The 17,151-nt window shown below is 39.6% G+C and overlaps 1 protein-coding gene across 1 annotated transcript in view; it reads left to right on the top strand.

The window, feature by feature from the left end:
* Positions 1 to 13,747: 13,747 nt before the first annotated feature.
* CDH18 (cadherin 18) overlaps positions 13,748 to 17,151 on the top strand; it is a 293,987-nt gene continuing 290,583 nt past the window's right edge. Inside the window, exon 1 of the mRNA XM_082753298.1 lies at positions 13,748 to 13,798. The gene's annotated coding sequence lies outside the window, so the exon portion shown is untranslated. The remainder of the gene's footprint in view (positions 13,799 to 17,151) is intronic.

Below are 17,151 nucleotides of genomic sequence, written 5' to 3'. Positions count from 1 at the left end.
AAAAAAAAAAGTAAACAACAACAACAACAAATCCTGAGAGATAGAAAGATCTGCTACTTGTGTGATTTCCCCAACAAGCACTTTTTTTTTGTATATTATGGACAATCTCACAATATGGGGGACTTAAAAGACAGAGAAATTGCAGAGGGAAAAATCTAAAAATATCTTCCATAGTTATATGAAAGAAAATCACAGAAGGTAGTAAGGAGCTCAAACCAGCACTTAGAGCTTAAATTTTAGAATGGTTAATAATAATAATAATAATAATAATAATAATAATAATAATTATTATTATTATTATTATTATTATTATTATTATATGGTGTAAGATCCTTTGATAGAGAAACAGAGTTGTTCCCTTTAATTCTTTCAATGAAACACTTGTGCAAGAATATCTAAATATCTTCTTCTGGTCCCCATAGTGTCTTTTTCCTGATTTGGCAGTCATATATTTATATGTGTACATACATACAACCTTGTAGAGCTACACTGATTGATAATTGTTTACTCATAGAACGTGCAGAACACTGTAATGCGTTTCACATGCAGAAAATATTCATTCATTGCAGGAGTATTTCATATCCAAATAGTATGCTGAAAGCATCAGTGTTGTTTTGTCTTTCTATAATCTGCTAGCACGCTGAATTGCCATCTTAGTGATCCAACTGCTAGTTGTAATGTCAACATGTAAATAGTACATAGAAACAATAGTGAAATTTGTTAACAGTAGCAGAATTTAATTCCCAATTCTCCTTCCACTTATCTCTGCATTGTAAAGAGGTCCCACTAATGAGTTCTTTGTGTAATTAATCATGTTGACACAGTTCAAAGCACATGACTAAAATCTTGGTTGTGAAGTAGAGAGTTGGTGAACTCTTTGTGAGCTTACTGGAGTTTCAGTGAAGTTAATGGAGAATTAAATATACTGTGGGGTTCTTCTGTGAATACCTTATTTGACCTGATCTTGAGTTTGTTAAGCATCTAACAAATTATTTTACCATACTCCAGTCTTCACTACTAAATGATTTTTCAGATTGCTGCTGTAAAAGGTACTAATTATTCCCTTAACATTGTTGGAAATATACATATGCCAACAAAAATGTTATTTCTGTCACAGCTAAGTCCTACTAAATATGAAAATGGTATTTTCATCAATTAAGAAATAGTGGCATGTTTCTGATAGTTCAAGTAGATGGTGACATTTACACAATCTAAACTATAAATGTCCTAAAAATGTACAATTGCAAGCAGGTCAGCAGTGACATTTTAAAGATCCTGCAAGCAGAGTGGGATCCAGTTTTGTCCACTGGAAGCTGCTCACTTTATAGTAATTAGGCCCTGCACACAAATCTTTGTAGAATCCATGGACTCACCTGGTTTGGAGAAGATGAGGCTGAGAGGTGACCCTGTGATTCTTTGCAACTCCCCAGGGAGGGAAGAACAGAGGGAGGTGCTGGTCTCTGCTCCTGGTCACTGATGGCAGGATGGGTGGGATCAGCACAAAGCTGCCAGGGGAGTGTCAAGCTGGATGTAGGAAAAATACATGTATCTTTACCACAAAGGTGGTGAAGGTGGTACACCGGCACAAGCTTCCTGGTGAGATGGTTGATACACTGTGCCTGTCAATGTTCAAGAGGTATTTGGACAATGCCCTCAATAACACACTTTAACTTTTGGTAAAAAAGTTTAGATGTAGAGCTTAATGATATGGTTTAGTGGAGGACTTGTGGGACTTGTTAGTGTTAGGTCAGAAGTTGGACTAGGTGATCTTGGAGGTCTCTTCCAACCTAGATGATTCTGTGATTCTGTGATTAGCCCTGAAGAGGTCGGGCAGTTGAATTTTTGATGATCTTTGTAGGTCCCTTCCACCTAAACATTTCTATCCTATCCTAATAACGACAAAAGCTAAAATTGCCTAAAGCAGCGCCAGTCTTTTAAAAGTATTTGCCTCCTTTCTTCTGCATAACCATGTTGAAGTCAGTGAGAACGTCAAGAAATTGGTTTTATTGCCAAAACAAAATGTAAAACCTTGGAAAGTGATAAAAGTAATGATCATGTGCTCCATTAAATAATTTGAATATCAATCTTGATTTGATATTAAGCAGTGGGGTACGTAAACTCTGAGAGACTGAAGAATTACAGCAAAATGGTAGCAAGGAAATAAGGAAGCAGTGGTAATGTAGCTATAGACACCACAGAAATAGTAGTTCTATCATTAGAGTTTTTACAGGGTTTTTTGCCTTCTTCCTTAATCACAGGAAAGGAGAAAATTGATTTTAGAGAGTTTATCTGCAGTTTGTCTCTATAAGAAGGAACAGAAGTGTGTATGTTGATGTTCTTGCATCTTTTAGCTGCCAGCTATGAAGAAAGAGGGAGGGTGTCATAGATTTTGAGGATGATGAGTTTGACACTGACTAAACATTTCATTTCACAACTTCTACATTGGCAGTTATATTCAATTTATCAGGCAAACTGGGAGTGTAATCTCAGTAATCATTCCAATATGTTTTTGTTCTTTCAAACTTTGTCAATTAAGAGCATTTTAATCATGCTGTCTCTAGAGCCTCTCACTCAAAACATTAGTTCAACATGATACTCTTAATAGAAAATGTTCTGCCTGAAAAGACAGGCTAGTGTTTAAAACGCACTGAAACCTACAATGTGTTATAGAGGCATTTTAGTGTAAGACAAAAATTACTTTCAAAGGTCTTGGGTTTACCTAAGAGCCACATGAGATGTCATTTGGATGTACTCAAAAACCGGTGGTATCTCTGAAAGGCATTCATGAGATTTCAGTCTCTAAAAACAATCATTGCCACAGCTTCTGCTTGCTTATTGATATTTCCCCAGCACCTTACATGTCAATGAATGATTTTTAAACAAATTCCTGTGAATGCTTACCACCCCCAGCAGCAGTTTAAAGCACAAATCTGTTAATTCTGAAGCTTGCCTCAGCCAGCCTCACAGAGGGCTTTTGCCTCCTACTACATTGTGCATGCTGCTTGACCCTCTGAAATTCTGGGGACTGTGCATTTCTCTGTCCCATTGGGCTGCTGGGCTCACTGAGTAAATCTAAGCCAGCAAGGATTTCTTCACATTTTTTGCATATGTTATCAGATGAGTCATGGAGCCAACACTACCCACAGAAAGAAAAGGTTTGGCCAGAAAAAAACACAAAGACCAAAACACAGCCCTGCACCCCAAGATGCTAAGTTTTGTATATCAGGTGATGATGTGGAAAGTTTGATCCCCTGTCACAGGTTATAGAAACCGTTAACATTGTCCTGAAGCTTCCTTTGCTTGTGCGCACACCCTGGGCTAGCCTTGGTGTCTGGCATACTGGCTGCGGCTGAAGCAGGTTGCTCCACCAGGCTCCCACTAGTTCTGCCTGCTGCCACCAGCCTTGACAGTGGTGATGGCCCTGCATAGCAAGGCTCTGCACCTTGCGTCTCCTCCGGCTTCCTGCCCCATGACTGGGAGGGGTGTGGGCTGCCTTGGGGGGCAGCTCCTCTTTGGCAGCATTTCTGCCCTCCTTCTTTTTCCCAGCAGCATGAGGATTTTATAGAACCTTTCTGCTGTTTCCAGAGAAGTCTGAGTCACACCCTGGTTTTTGAAAATTTCCATTCTGTAATGCGCTCTTTGGGCTTACATTTCTGTAAAAGTAGCAGCAGCTTGTTAATAACTGTAACACTAGTTGAAGAGCGGTTTGACTTTCAACTGTGGTGATACTTATGAAACTTCTAAAATGGCTAGGGTTGGTCTAAAAAACATGCACAAAAGTACAAGATATGAAGTTAGAAAATATGTTGTTAGTTAAATGGCATATTGAAGGACATAGGTCTTGGCCATGGAAGTAAAACCCTAGATTTAATTATGTCTGTGGTGGAATTTAATAATTCCTGTTTATTAAAACAGATACTGCATTGAGACAGAACAGAACAATGCTGGAGATCAATTTTTTGCCTATTCATTTGGGTCATGATGATTTAGTGATTCCATTAAATGCCAATGATGCACATATTTTTAGAGGTGGTACAATGCAGCATGCAAGTAAGGTCAAAATCAAATGAATATTAAATGAAAATAGTACTAACTAGTATTAACTTGAATCATATGAACATGAAACAGTCTACATATTGTAAGTGTTAAAATAATTGTTTTCAAGCAGTGTAATGTTAGATGCATAAATATATGTATATTATACACTGAGTTTTCATTTACAGCAATTAAATACTACTATTACTGAATCATTTGGAAGAACAAAACAGGATCATAAATCTATAACCTTTATAATATAAAGGAATGGAAGGAAATAATAAGCTTTTAGCATTGAAAAATTTACTGTAGATAATTCTATTTTAAAATCTGTTTAAAGATCAACTGTTTAATTCCTCAGCATTTTAAATATTTTAATGGGTTTAGATCATGTTTTTCTGCTATACAAAAACACAATGTTTTAAAAACGGTACTTTTCTTACCAAGTAGATCCGTTTTCTGCTGTATCTGGCCCTCTTATTAATAAGTGCAACTTTCTGCTATTTTGTCTTTTCTCATTACTAATCCTGTAAAGCCAAGAATTTGACTTTATTGTCTTCAGGAGAGCCAACTGAAAATAGATCTTCTTACCATAAAAGAAATAGGAGACTGACTGGTTCCTTGTGCAACTCTTGAGGATGCATTTGCCTAATTTGAAGATTATTATATTATTGTCTATACAGGAAAAGTAAAAGAAAGCATTAGTCTGTTTTTGAGACATCTAGCTTAGTTTCAAAGATTCAAAGAAAAATTTAGATCAAAAGCCCTCACCAGGTCTTTTCAAAAGACTGTGGTACCTCTCTGCGCAGCCTGTCCCAGTGCTTAACCTTGCTCACTGTGAAAGGCTGCCTCCTTATACCCAGTGGGAATTTTGCGCTCTGGCCACTTGTGACCACTGTCACCTGTCCTGTTTCTGTGTCTCTGAGGAGAACCTGTCTGTGTCTTCCCTTCTGCTCCTGCAATTAGCTCCCTGCTGCACCTTCTTCTCTCTTCTCCAGGCAAAACAGACCCCGTGTCCAAAGCTTCTCTGCATACATTAGACCCATCAGCACCCAAACCTTCTCAATGGCCATCCCCCAGCTTGTGTCCCTGAGCGTCTCTTGTCCCTCCGCTGCACTAACCACTGTGATGCTATCTCTTAAGTCACATTCTGTTCCCATTGTTGATGTAAAAAGTATCTGGACCAGTATCAACCCTTGAGGAACATGGTTCCTGGAGACTTACATTCCAGATAGACTTCCACTACCTTGTGGTCTAGCCAATCCATAACTCTATAGTTTGACTACAAGGATACTGTGGGAGACTGTGCTGAAAGCCTTATTAAATTCAAGGAAAGAGGTCATCATGACTCTGCTTGTCTACATCCACTCATTTTATCATAGAAGACAAGTTGATCAGGAAGGATTTGCCCTTGGCATATCCATACTTACTACTCCATCAGCTTTTTTTTTTTTTTTTTTTTTTTTCTGTCTGTGAGCCTGGAAATTGTTCCTAGGAGGATTTGCTATATAAATTTTGTAGGATTTGAGGTAAGGCTGACCACATTATATCGCTCTGTGGCTCTTCCTTCTTACTTTTTTTGGAAGATTGATGTAGTTTGCCATTTTTCAGTAGTTGGGGAATTCCTGTGACTATATAATAGATAACAGCTCCCCAGTGACAGCAGCCATCCTACTCAGCACTGCTGGATGCAACCTGTCCCATTTTGTATTTCGTAGGTTTAGCTATATAACCCTAATAAGCATGAAAGAATGAGAGATGGGAAGGATGGGACATTTTGTCAGTAAATGAAGATTCCCAAATACAGGAGCAAATAATAATTGGAATAAACTACCAAAATAATTGGCTGATTATTAATTTCTTGAATTCCTTAAAGCAAAATTACTTCCTTCCTGGACTATATGCATTGATCAGACCTCACTAGTCAGGCTTAGTACCACACAAAGTGAGTCAAGTCTTTTGTCTTGTCTCTAGATTGCATATAAGATTTTTATTTATTTATTTATTTATTTATTTATGATGGGGTTGGTGAGACTGTAATAGGTCACCCAGAGAAGCTTAGGATGCCTCATGCCTGGAAGTGTTCAAAGTCAGGTTGGCCAAGGATTTGATCAACCTGATCTGGTGAAAGATGACCCTGTCTAAAGCAGGGAGGTGGAACTAGGTGATCTTTAGAGGGTTCCTTTCCAACCCAAACCATTCTATGATGCTGTTACATATTGTTTCATTCTTGGATAGGATCTGTGTACTTGCCATAGTGATAGTTTCCTCAGAGGGAGCCACTCTTCAGTAGTTTCGATTTAATGGTAGAAAGAATGGAAAGAGTAAATTGGTAACGGCAGTTTATCTAATGTTATATAGAAAGAGAACTGGCAGATTCCACTTTTCAAAAAACTCCTTTCATTTTGGAAGATACGAGATCAAAAGCAAAGTACTTCAGCAAGCCTTTTTATAGGAAATAAGGCTTTACCCAATGTGTCTTTCCTAAACCTTTAGTGAACAGATGGGTAGCGATTGATTATGTTTACAATTGGGGCACTAAAGAAAATGTTGTCATTTTTTCCCCTGCTAGCCATTTTTCTATTTAATTCTTTGACAGTACAGAGGAAATCAAACTAAACGTTCTGTTTTAATTAAAATGAAAGTAAATTTATTAGTCAGAGAAATTCTGTGTTCTGTTTATGCTTGAGGAAAAAAACAAAAAACAAAAACAAACATGTTTCTGCTTCATTGTTTGTCACCATTTAGCATGAGTTTATTTCTTGTTGCTTATTTGGCCTATAGAAAAAAAACATACTAGTGATATTTATCATTTTTATTAATTCTAAAGAATTCTAGTGAGCAATAGTAAGTAAATGGCACAGGAAAAGCACATCCTGAGCAGCATTCTAGGAGGATCTTGTTGTTTATGTTTTTTTTTTTAAACTAAATAAATGGCAGTCAGTGACATTTCCTAAAAGGAAGCCTATAGTTGGCTGGCAAAACTGGAGTGCTTCTTCAAGTGAAAACAAGGAGAATAATAATCAGTCTGTTTCTTGAACGTTGTTTCTATTTCTCCAGTTGTCTCATTGTCTGGAAGACAAGGTGGGGGGGTGGGGATGGGGGGCTCCTTCTTTGGTGATGTCACAGATTTATCACCACAGGAATGTGAGAACACTCAGTAAAATCTTATGATTTCCCTCTTGGTCTAAGTGCACTGAAGGGGGACACATTAACACCCCATCTAGAATCTCAGAACAGGAAGTATGTTTGAATATTCTGTGCCTACAGAGTTAGGAGAATCCTCATCAGCTACAATGTGGTAACACTATGCCTGAAGAATATGCTTCAACCTAGTCTTCTCATTTGACACTTCTAAATGAGAATGCTGCCAATCTCAGTTTTAGACTTTGGAAGCATCTAAGAAGTGTCTATTTTGTTCCTCTTCCTCTCCAGTTTCTTCCTCTTTCAGAAATCTTGGATTTATCTATTTTCCTGCTCTAATTGGAAACTAGGTTAATCTAGTTAATGGAAGCACTGGGATTAGATACTAATTGACTATACAACTCTGTACTAGATACAGTTGTCCCACAAGCTGTGGGTAATTTGGTAACTAAGAGCTCTGCTAAATAGTTCAGTAATTTTCAAAGTTCAACTTTGGTCCTGTATTGCTGCTCAATATAATTACAAAACAGAATTACTACAAATATAGTGCAAATTTGTTCCCTTGAGGCAAAGAAAGCCAAAAGCATTCTGGGTTGTGTTAGGTAGAGCATCACCAGCAGGTCAAGGGAGTTCATCCATTACTTCAGCTCTGGTGTGAGTTATCTGGAGTGCTGAGTCCAGTTCTGGGCTCCCCAGCCACACATGGCTGTCCAGTGAGTCACAGCCACACAGCAAGTCCAGCCACACACCAAGTCCAGTGAAAGGCCATGAAGGTGATCGAGGGATCAGAACATCTATCACATCTGGCCAAGCAGAGAAATGGCACTGTTTGGCCACGAGAGGAGAAGACTCTTGGGGGGCGGGGAGGGAGGGTTGCCAATACATATAAATACCTGATTAAGGGGGGTAAAGAAAAGGAAGACATAGTCTTAGTGGTGCCCACTATCAAGACATGAAGCAATAAGCACCAGTTGATATGTTTATGCATAATTAAAAATTTGCCAGAGTGAGGGTAATCAAATACTGGAACAGGTTATTAGAGAGATTGTGGAGTCTCCATCCTTGGAGACATTCAGAGTTGGGATGGACATGACTGTAAGCTACCTGTGCTAGTTGACCCTGCTGTGAGCACGGGGTGGACGGACTGAATGATCTCCAGAGGTTCCTTCTGATCTCAGTGATTCTGTGAAAAGTGTTTTATATTTTAGAGTTGTTGATCCAGTACATTTTTGTAAGAAACAGTGATACGTTGAGCAAAACAACATTAGGGTTGCATCCTCATATTGGCAAAAAGTGGTGAAAGGGAAGGGAAGGGAAGGGAAGGGAAGGGAAGGGAAGGGAAGGGAAGGGAAGGGAAGGGAAGGGAAGGGAAGGGAAGGGAAGGGAAGGGAAGGGAAGGGAAGGGAAGGGAAGGGAAGGGAAGGGAAGGGAAGGGAAGGGAAGGGAAGGGAAGGGAAGGGAAGGGAAGGGAAGGAAAGGAAAGGAAAGGAAAGGAAAGGAAAGGAAAGGAAAGGAAAGGAAAGGAAAGGAAAGGAAAGGAAAGGAAAGGAAAGGAAAGGAAAGGAAAGGTGTTAGGTCATGCAGAAATAGTACAGGAAAGACATGGGAGACTCTGATGTCCCAATGAAGATTCCACATTAAAAATTACTGTCTTTTTCATTATCCCAATGTGTTTCAGCATTATGGTTTTAGTGGAAATGATGTTCTTACTTCAATAGTAATCTCATCATCTTCTTGTAACATTTTAGAATTCTCATTTTAGATCTGCTGTTAGCCTACTGAATGTGGACTCTAAGAGAAGCAATTTCTTTATCTTGGTAAAGATAAGAAGTACATAATATGTCCCAGAAATAATGTCCTTCAGAATAATATTATGGAAATCTGTCTTTAGGCTGTCCCAGGAGCTTTTGCTGGTAAGTGTTTACCTACCTTTAAATAAAAATTTATTAAAGCTCCTGTTACAGTGGGGAAGAATGGTACATCTTATTACTACTTGTAAGAGCCATCAAATCCAACCCAATATAATATTCATAATTTGAAATCAGACATGCTTGTAATCAGCTGATACATTATATAAAAACAGAATATCTAAGTAACTGTTTGCAACAATCCAGAAGGAGCCTTGACCCTTGAGGATTTAATATTGGTTGGTGAATGAAAAATGATTATTTTTGCCTGCATTAGTTTCAAAAACACAAGGGTATTTTTCTTACCAGGTTCAAATTTAATAGAACGCTGCCTGTTGCATATAAACCTTATACAGTTACCAGGGATCACCCCCTTTTACAGTAGTCACTGCATTATATACTGTTACAGGGTTATACCATCTTCCTAGGAAACATCCCAATTAAGCAAGTTTCTTGGTTGAATGGTATCTATTATATATACATTAGTGTGAAATTCCACAGGACGGGCAGAAAGATCTACTGATGTCTGAGTCAATCACTTCATTGCCTTTAGCTGAGTCTTCTTTCTTCTATTTCCCATGGTGTTATGAGGCAGGGACTCAGGGGCTGAAACACCGCCCTGTTCCTGGTGCCCTTTATGGATGGATTATCTGTGCTTTCCTGCATTTGGAGAGGGACTGATTCACTCGGAGTTTTATGGTAATGGGTAGCAAAATGCCAGGTATTATGTTGTGTTCTGTCAGTATGTTTTACCTGTCATTTCATGCAATACTAAAGGCAAATGACTGTATTATCATGAGTTTTCTGCAACTGGCAACTGTTATTGGCATCATATATCTATGAACAGCTGTTGTTGTTTTATTAGAAAATACTCCAGTGATGCTTAGTGTAGAAGGAGCCAAAGCAGTATCAGCAGCATTGCTATTCCCTCTGCGATTAGTACTGTGTAGCATTTACTAATCTGTATTAAAAAATAAAATAAAATAATTTTTCTTAATCAACAATTTTAATATTTCATAGGAAATGTGTCGTTTAAAGAATATTCAGAGACCATATGAAAATTGAATTGTTTCAGTCCTGTTCCCTCTGAACATTTATGCACATTACCAAATTAAAACATTAAACTGTAATATACAATAGGCATGATCCAAGATCCCTACAGGAACATGAAGGCAGCTCAGTTTTATGTTCATCCACTAAGCAAGGTTAAACATTTCAGTTCCACCATTTTATATCAGAAGATGTTTGGTATAAAAATGAAAAAAATGACTGCTGTAATCTATTAAGACTTTATATTCTGATAGAAATCTAGAAAAGCAGCAATAATTTGAATGTATTTGATTTCAAACTTAGTTTTGCATTTTTTATATTTTATTACTCTTTTTATATTTTATTACTCTTTTAGGTAGAAATAAACTATATGGTGATATGGTGAGTCAAGAGTTGTTGTGATGCATCATCAAAGGATAAATATTATTTTTTATATCCTCCTCGACATCTCTTAATTTTATTCTCTTTAGGACCAATTGTTAATTGCAGTCATTGAAATATTTTCAGATGATAGTTTCTAGAGACCTGTTATAGTAGATCACATACAAACTTTCAAGAAAATGTATCTCTTCATGTAGTAGTACTTGTAAGAATATTTATTAGTAGCTCTGTTTAGATAAAAAAGAGTTTATGAAATAAGAGAAAAAACGATGAGAGGAAGTGTCATTGTTCTCAGATGTATTGCTGTGACTGGTTCTTATGCACTGCAGCTGAGAACAAAAATAATGATTTAATTTAGTCAAAAAGAAAACAACCAATTACACAGCCAGTGTTAACTGTTATTTGTTTTCAGGTGTTGTGTTATTCCTCTGCATGTGTTGTGAAATGATGGCATGCACTGGAAGAATTTTATTTTTTTAACACTTTCACTCTAGGAAAAAGGGAAGCAGTAACTGCATTTTTAAGACTGGAAAGTTGCTGCTGGGAGTGGTGGTAACAGGGATATTCCCAACGTTTTAGAACAAGAATGTGAAAAAACCTGGTACAGTTGTTGTCAGTGTGTGAAGGGAGGTTCTTGGCAGCAACTGGGCTAATTTTCCTCGACTGCAACCATTAGAGTACCTGCGCCTATGAAAAAGGAAGAGTTGGACTGGACTTAGCAACATTGTCACAATATGATCTGGACCGTTCCTAATTTATCCAGGGTACAGGAAATTTGTAATCTAAAATTGACCTGAATTTTCTCAGTACCTGATATATTAAGGAACCACTTTGTCTTTTTATAAGTGGTTGAATGTTAGCTGAATTATCAGTTTCTAGCAGTTACCTGCAAGATGATCAATACTTGTTTAGCATATTAAGCCACCAACAAAGAGAGACTGGTTTTGCAGGCATATCCTATAAATGATTAACTGGAGCGTGTTATCTGACAAAGAATTTCAACATCAGCAGAAGCTCACTTTTTTTTTTTTTTGAACCTGTAGAAGTTTTGCTAGCATACAGTACAGATGTGTGTTCTACTTCATCACTAGTTCACCTGCATTTCAGTATTGCTCCTAAAACTGTAAGTCCACACCTATTTTATTTTATTTTATTTAAAGGTATAAATCCCGCCTTTTTTTTTTTTTTTTCCTTTTTCTTTTTCCTACATAATCTTTGTCACAAGCTCTCAATTCTAGCAAAGCAACTTTCTGAAGGCAATCTGCGAAGTTCTGTGTTTTGATACATTGATGGAACTGTGCAAGTCCCCGGGGCTCCTGAGGTGAACCTACTTGCACGGTGTTGCTTCGTGTTACAGCCAGATTTCCCTGGAATTCCTTTGTCATTACTGCTGCAGTCCCAGTAAATAATTTCATTTTATAGCTCTTTTCATAAGGCTTTTTTATTTTCCCATGACAAATGTAGAGTCTTTTACGATTCAAACCGATAAAAGGATTGGCCTAGCATCAGTATAACCAAATCTCAATGTTTAGTCTTAAAACGTTAGCTTAAAAGAAATGTCAGAGTTCACTGAGGCTTTTTTTTTTTTTCAACTTGTCAGCTTCTTCCTTGAAATGGCATAAAATTTTTGAGTTGTTAAGAATATCTTTGACTATTTTATACCAATTTAGTCTGCAATACTGCTCATAATCTATGCTAACGTTCTCCACTCCTGCCTGAGAGGAGTCTTTGAAATATTTAAATATGAATATATGTGTGTACATGTATATTTATTGTATACACACACACACACGTATGAGAAGAAAGAACTGTATATTCTCACCTTTTAAAGGCTTTTCTGGAGCATCAAGACTTCCCTCTGCTTGTCATACCACTCATTGCAGAGGCGAATGAGCGATGACTTATGCTCTGAATATCTGGTGAATATTAATAATTCTGCCTTATTCACTGAAAATTGCTGAAAAAAAAGACCTAAAATAAAATGTTTTCCTTTTAGCTCTGTCCATGGATTCTATGTAAGCTGCACTTCATCCAGGGGTTGGTAGGCTGCAAGACTCATTTAGTCTCACTCACTTTGAGCAGTGAGGAGGTGGCTTGGCATAAATTGTTTGTCAAGTTAAACTGTACCGACCTTCACAGTCTGAAGGGGAGGAGTTGTCTGTTTTTCTCTTTTCCCCCTCAATATTAGTAAACTAACTACCACCTGGACAAGCAGATTTGAAAGTGAGGTAAAACAGTAAAATCATCTGGATAAAAGCAGCCCATTGCTGGGTCAGGAGATCTGGCTGGGAGCTGTGTGGAGCCCACCAGGAGTTTGGTGAGAGCATTGTGGAGACTCCACATGGAGCCTCGATTCCTGCGCGCTGTAGTTGCAGGCCAGGGGACATGAACATAGCAAATGGAAGCAGTTGCTACTCTGTTCCTACTAGGAGCTTACCTCCCCGCTATTTCTTTCAGCCCCTTGCCCTGATCGCAAAACCATTTGTAACGTAACGGGTATTTTGGAGCAGCCCAGAGCGTTTCTGTTCAAGAAGTTCTCAGAATCTAGCCCTGGATTTTATCCCATCTTTGGCTTAGGCCACCTCAGTGCCCGGCGTTGCTTTTCCCATCCATGCGATCTGGTGTAGCAGCTTCCCTTCCCGTTACTGTACGTGCCGGAATGGCTCTCCTCGCCTCTCCCTTCTCACTCCAGCTGGATTGCATACATTGTGCGCGGCTCCTTTTCGCTTGGACGCGGCCGCTGCCGGTGGCCTTCCTCCTCTTCCAGCCGGCTGCTCCCTGCCGGGCAGGGGTCTGGGGACGAGCCTGCTGCGTGCCCATCGCCCCCGGGACGCGGCCGGCACCTGGTTATCCGTTGGGGGCAGGATGCTGGTCACGGGTGGGCATCCTCCAGCCGGCCTCCATCGGGGGCAGGACACCTGGAAGCGCGCCGAGCCGAGCGGCATCAGGCGGCCGGCAGCTGCCCCGGCCCCAAGGCGCTGCCCGCAGCCGCTGGGCAGAGGCGGGCGCGCTCCGTGCCCGCGCTGCGCGGCCCCGGCGAGCGGCGGGAGCGGGGAGCGGGGGCGGCGCCGGGGGGCGGCTCCGGGGGACCCGGGGCCGGGGCCGGGCGCTCTCCGAGGACGGCACCGCCGACACAAATCGCTGCTGGCTGCCGGCGCCGGGCGGGCCGGGCGAGGCTCCGGAGCCGAGCCGAGCCGAGCCCAAAGTTGCCGGCGGTGCGCTCGCCGCGCTGCTGCGGTGCCGGGGAGCCGCGCTGCTGCGGGGGGACCCGCGACATCCAGGTACGGGGACGTCTGCACTCCGTCCGTCTGTCCGTCCGTCTGTGCGCGGTGGCTGCGGTCGTGCCGTGGAACCTGGGGGCTGGCGTGCGGCTGCACGGTGACCGCGGGCGGACAGGTTTGGGAGCCCGGCTCCTGCGCGTGTTCCCGGCCGTGCAAATCCCACGGCAGGTGGAACTGCGGGTGAGGAACTTTAAGCCTGATGTACCAGGAGCAATTTCAGGTGTGCTTTTTTCTTCGTTTTTTCCCCCCTTATCTCTAATGTTATGTGATAACTGAGGGCTGAAATTGAAAAAAAAAAAAAATAGGGACTTGGAGATTTAGCTGCTTTTCACAGGTTCAGCAGTGACCCAACTTTACTTTGTGTAAAAGGCACTGTAAATAATGCACAGCCAGAAACGAATCCTCTCTCCATTGCCTCCTAGTCCACCTCCATGGTATCCTTATTAATGACCAAAACGCACTATGTGCCTACGGTTCACACCCATTTTCCCCAGTTGCACTGCCAGTTGTCTGGAACTGAGTGTTTTTGCAAGCAAGGAGCTCCCCAGTGTGCCTTCACATAGTCCTGTACCTCCCTCTGTATGTGTCTGTGTGTGTGTATGCGTGTGTGCATGTAAGACACTGTTTTGCCTACATGAGTGACAAGATACAAAGAGGACAGGGTACAGAAGCCAGTGACATGTAGCAAATGTATACCCCTGCATGTATTTCTGCATGTATTTCTCCTGAGTTCATCTTCGTAAAGCAGTATGAGCATTTCTTATATTATAATATAGTTTATCATTCAAATTAGGTCTTGAGAGAAATCCAATTTCATGAGCATCGACGCCCCATTAGTTTTTCATGATCAGAAGAAATATGATGGAGAACACAAGTAAAATTATGACTTCAGTTAGCACAGGTGATAAAATCAGATTTTATTTTTCATTCCAAGACACTAACCATAGATCCTGCATTTCCAGAGCTTTACTTCTGTGCTGCAGTCAATCATACACAGTTGTGAGAAAACACTGAAGCCTTCCTTTTGCAATAATTGTCCTCCTCCTGGATGACAGTAAATGTTTATCTTCAGGGGAAATATTAATTTAAAGTTTGGCATATGTTTGGTATTTTGCTCAGCTTTAAAGGTAAGTTGATTTATGGAAATAACCCATAGGCTTCCCTAACTACTCTACTGCCTTTGACAGATTTCATTTGATTTCATTTCAGACCCTTCAAAGGAAGACACTGTACTTTATAGCTGCCTAATGCAAATTAAGGTGTGGCTCTTTTCTTATATGTGGACCTTGGGAAGCAACATAAAACTTTGCTTTTGTAACTAGTTAAAACTACCAGTCATCCTACATCCTACTTAAGGGCTCCTATAGATAACTCTGTTCCATTTCTATGTAAAAAACAAACAAGCAGAAAAAAAAAAAAAAGCCACCAACCCACTCTCTCTTATGTGCTCTCTCTAAAAAATAAGCAGAAGCAATAGCGTGTCAGACAGCAGTCTTTCCTTTAAACAGGATCAGATCCAGTACATAAGTATGGCTTAGGGGGCACTGTGTCGCTCACCGAACCCCTTACAGATGAGGTCCAAAATTAAATTGTGCCCACTTGTAGGTACTGAGGCTCCCATAAAGCTTCGTCAGTATAGCAGTGCTGACCCTGCTAGTATGACAAAATGTCAGCTGAAGTTTCTATACTTCAGCCAGTTTAATTCCCCAGGCAGTTTAATTCTTTACTTCCTAGATTAATAAATGTTGTCATATAGCAGTTTTGTCCTGCAATGCAGAGACTCTAACACAACCACTTTGTTGGTGCATGCTGTGCTAGCTTGTAGTAACTAGTTCTGGTGAATATAAGCAATGTTATAAAACATTTGGGATAGATGTCATCAACATCCAAAATATGTGTGCATGAGTGTCTGGATGCTGAATAGAGCATCCAGACATGGATGCTCTATGCCGTTGATCATGGACTGATGTTCCTTTGGTGCATAACATGCACTGAATACGCTTCAGGAAACAATCTTTATTTGAAAACAATTTTTTTTTTTTTTTTTTTTATCTTTTCCCTCTGAACTCTGCTTCACTTTATTCACTGTCTTGGAAAGGACTTGGAATTCACCAGCACATCTAGATATAAACACATTTAAGATGTAAGTAATTGAGTTGTTAGTTCTATAGATGGTTGTGTGGAAGACTTCAAATGACATCTCAGTCTAATAAATTCAATTTGAAAGGTATCAAAGATTCTGTTCCATGGCAGGAAGCTCCTGTTCTGGTGAACAGCTACACTTCTGTTAATGCAAGTAGTGCTGAAAATTATGGATGCTATCAGATTGAATCAAACCAGCTAAATACTAGTGAGTCATCTTTTCCATGCAGATGAACACGAGCTCCTGCTCAGACAGTTTACTGCTAGTTAGCTCTGGCAGAACTGCCCTACCAGGGGCCTAAGCTACATCAGCCATCATGACCCATTGTGGCACAGTTTGTTTGTATGCAGTGTAAAATAAAGGCAGCAGCTGACATGACGGAAAGGGGAGGAAATGTAGAGGGGGGAAAAATCAATGTAAATAGATTCTATTCATCTTCTTCCAGAAGAATAAGGTGTATATGTGAAGGTCATAAACATAAACAATATGAAAAACCCAAAATTGTCTACAAAGGTTTATGTAATTCAGCATGTGAGTTTTACTAGTATTTGTTCTGAGATTATAAGGAAAAATACCTTTTCCTTGGTCAACAGTGTGCTAGTTTAAAGAGAGTATACTCCAGTGATGAATCAGGATGTGCTGCTAATTTCATGATTTACTTGATAGGCCCCATCTTAGACAAGTCCCTGAAGTACACTGTAAGGTATAAAAGGAACACTGGCACAATAACTACAAGTTGAATATTGTGCGGTATTGTTTCAAAGAAATATTGCAGAGCCTAATGCTGAAGTGCTAGTGTGTCCATTACTTTGTAAGATAGTTTCCATTATAAACACAGTTTTGCCCTCCATTTCCAGCAAATGAAGTTACATAGGATTTGAAAATTCAATCCAAATGTTGAAGTACAATTTTTAAGAAGTTCCTTCAAGTGGGAGCCAAAAAGTCATGTCTCCCTTGAGGGAGAAGGAAGGCTAGCAGAACAATATTTTTATTTTATTTTATTTTATTTTATTTTATTTTATTTTATTTTATTTTATTTTATTTTATTTTATTTTATTTTATTTTATTTTATTTTTCTCCAAGAACAGGAGACAAACTACAGATGTTGAGATGATTTAAACAATGTGCCACTGTTTTATTATTATTATTATTATTATTTTGGCTCTATAAGTAATAGATAAGCAATTTAATGATGTTTTCACATCTGCAG

This window comes from Aythya marila (assembly GCF_965140915.1).
Source record: "Aythya marila genome assembly, chromosome: 2".
Classification (NCBI taxonomy): Eukaryota; Metazoa; Chordata; class Aves; order Anseriformes; family Anatidae; genus Aythya; species Aythya marila.
The sequence above is the reverse complement of the archived record's forward strand: the minus strand, read 5'-3'. Positions and strand labels throughout refer to the sequence as shown.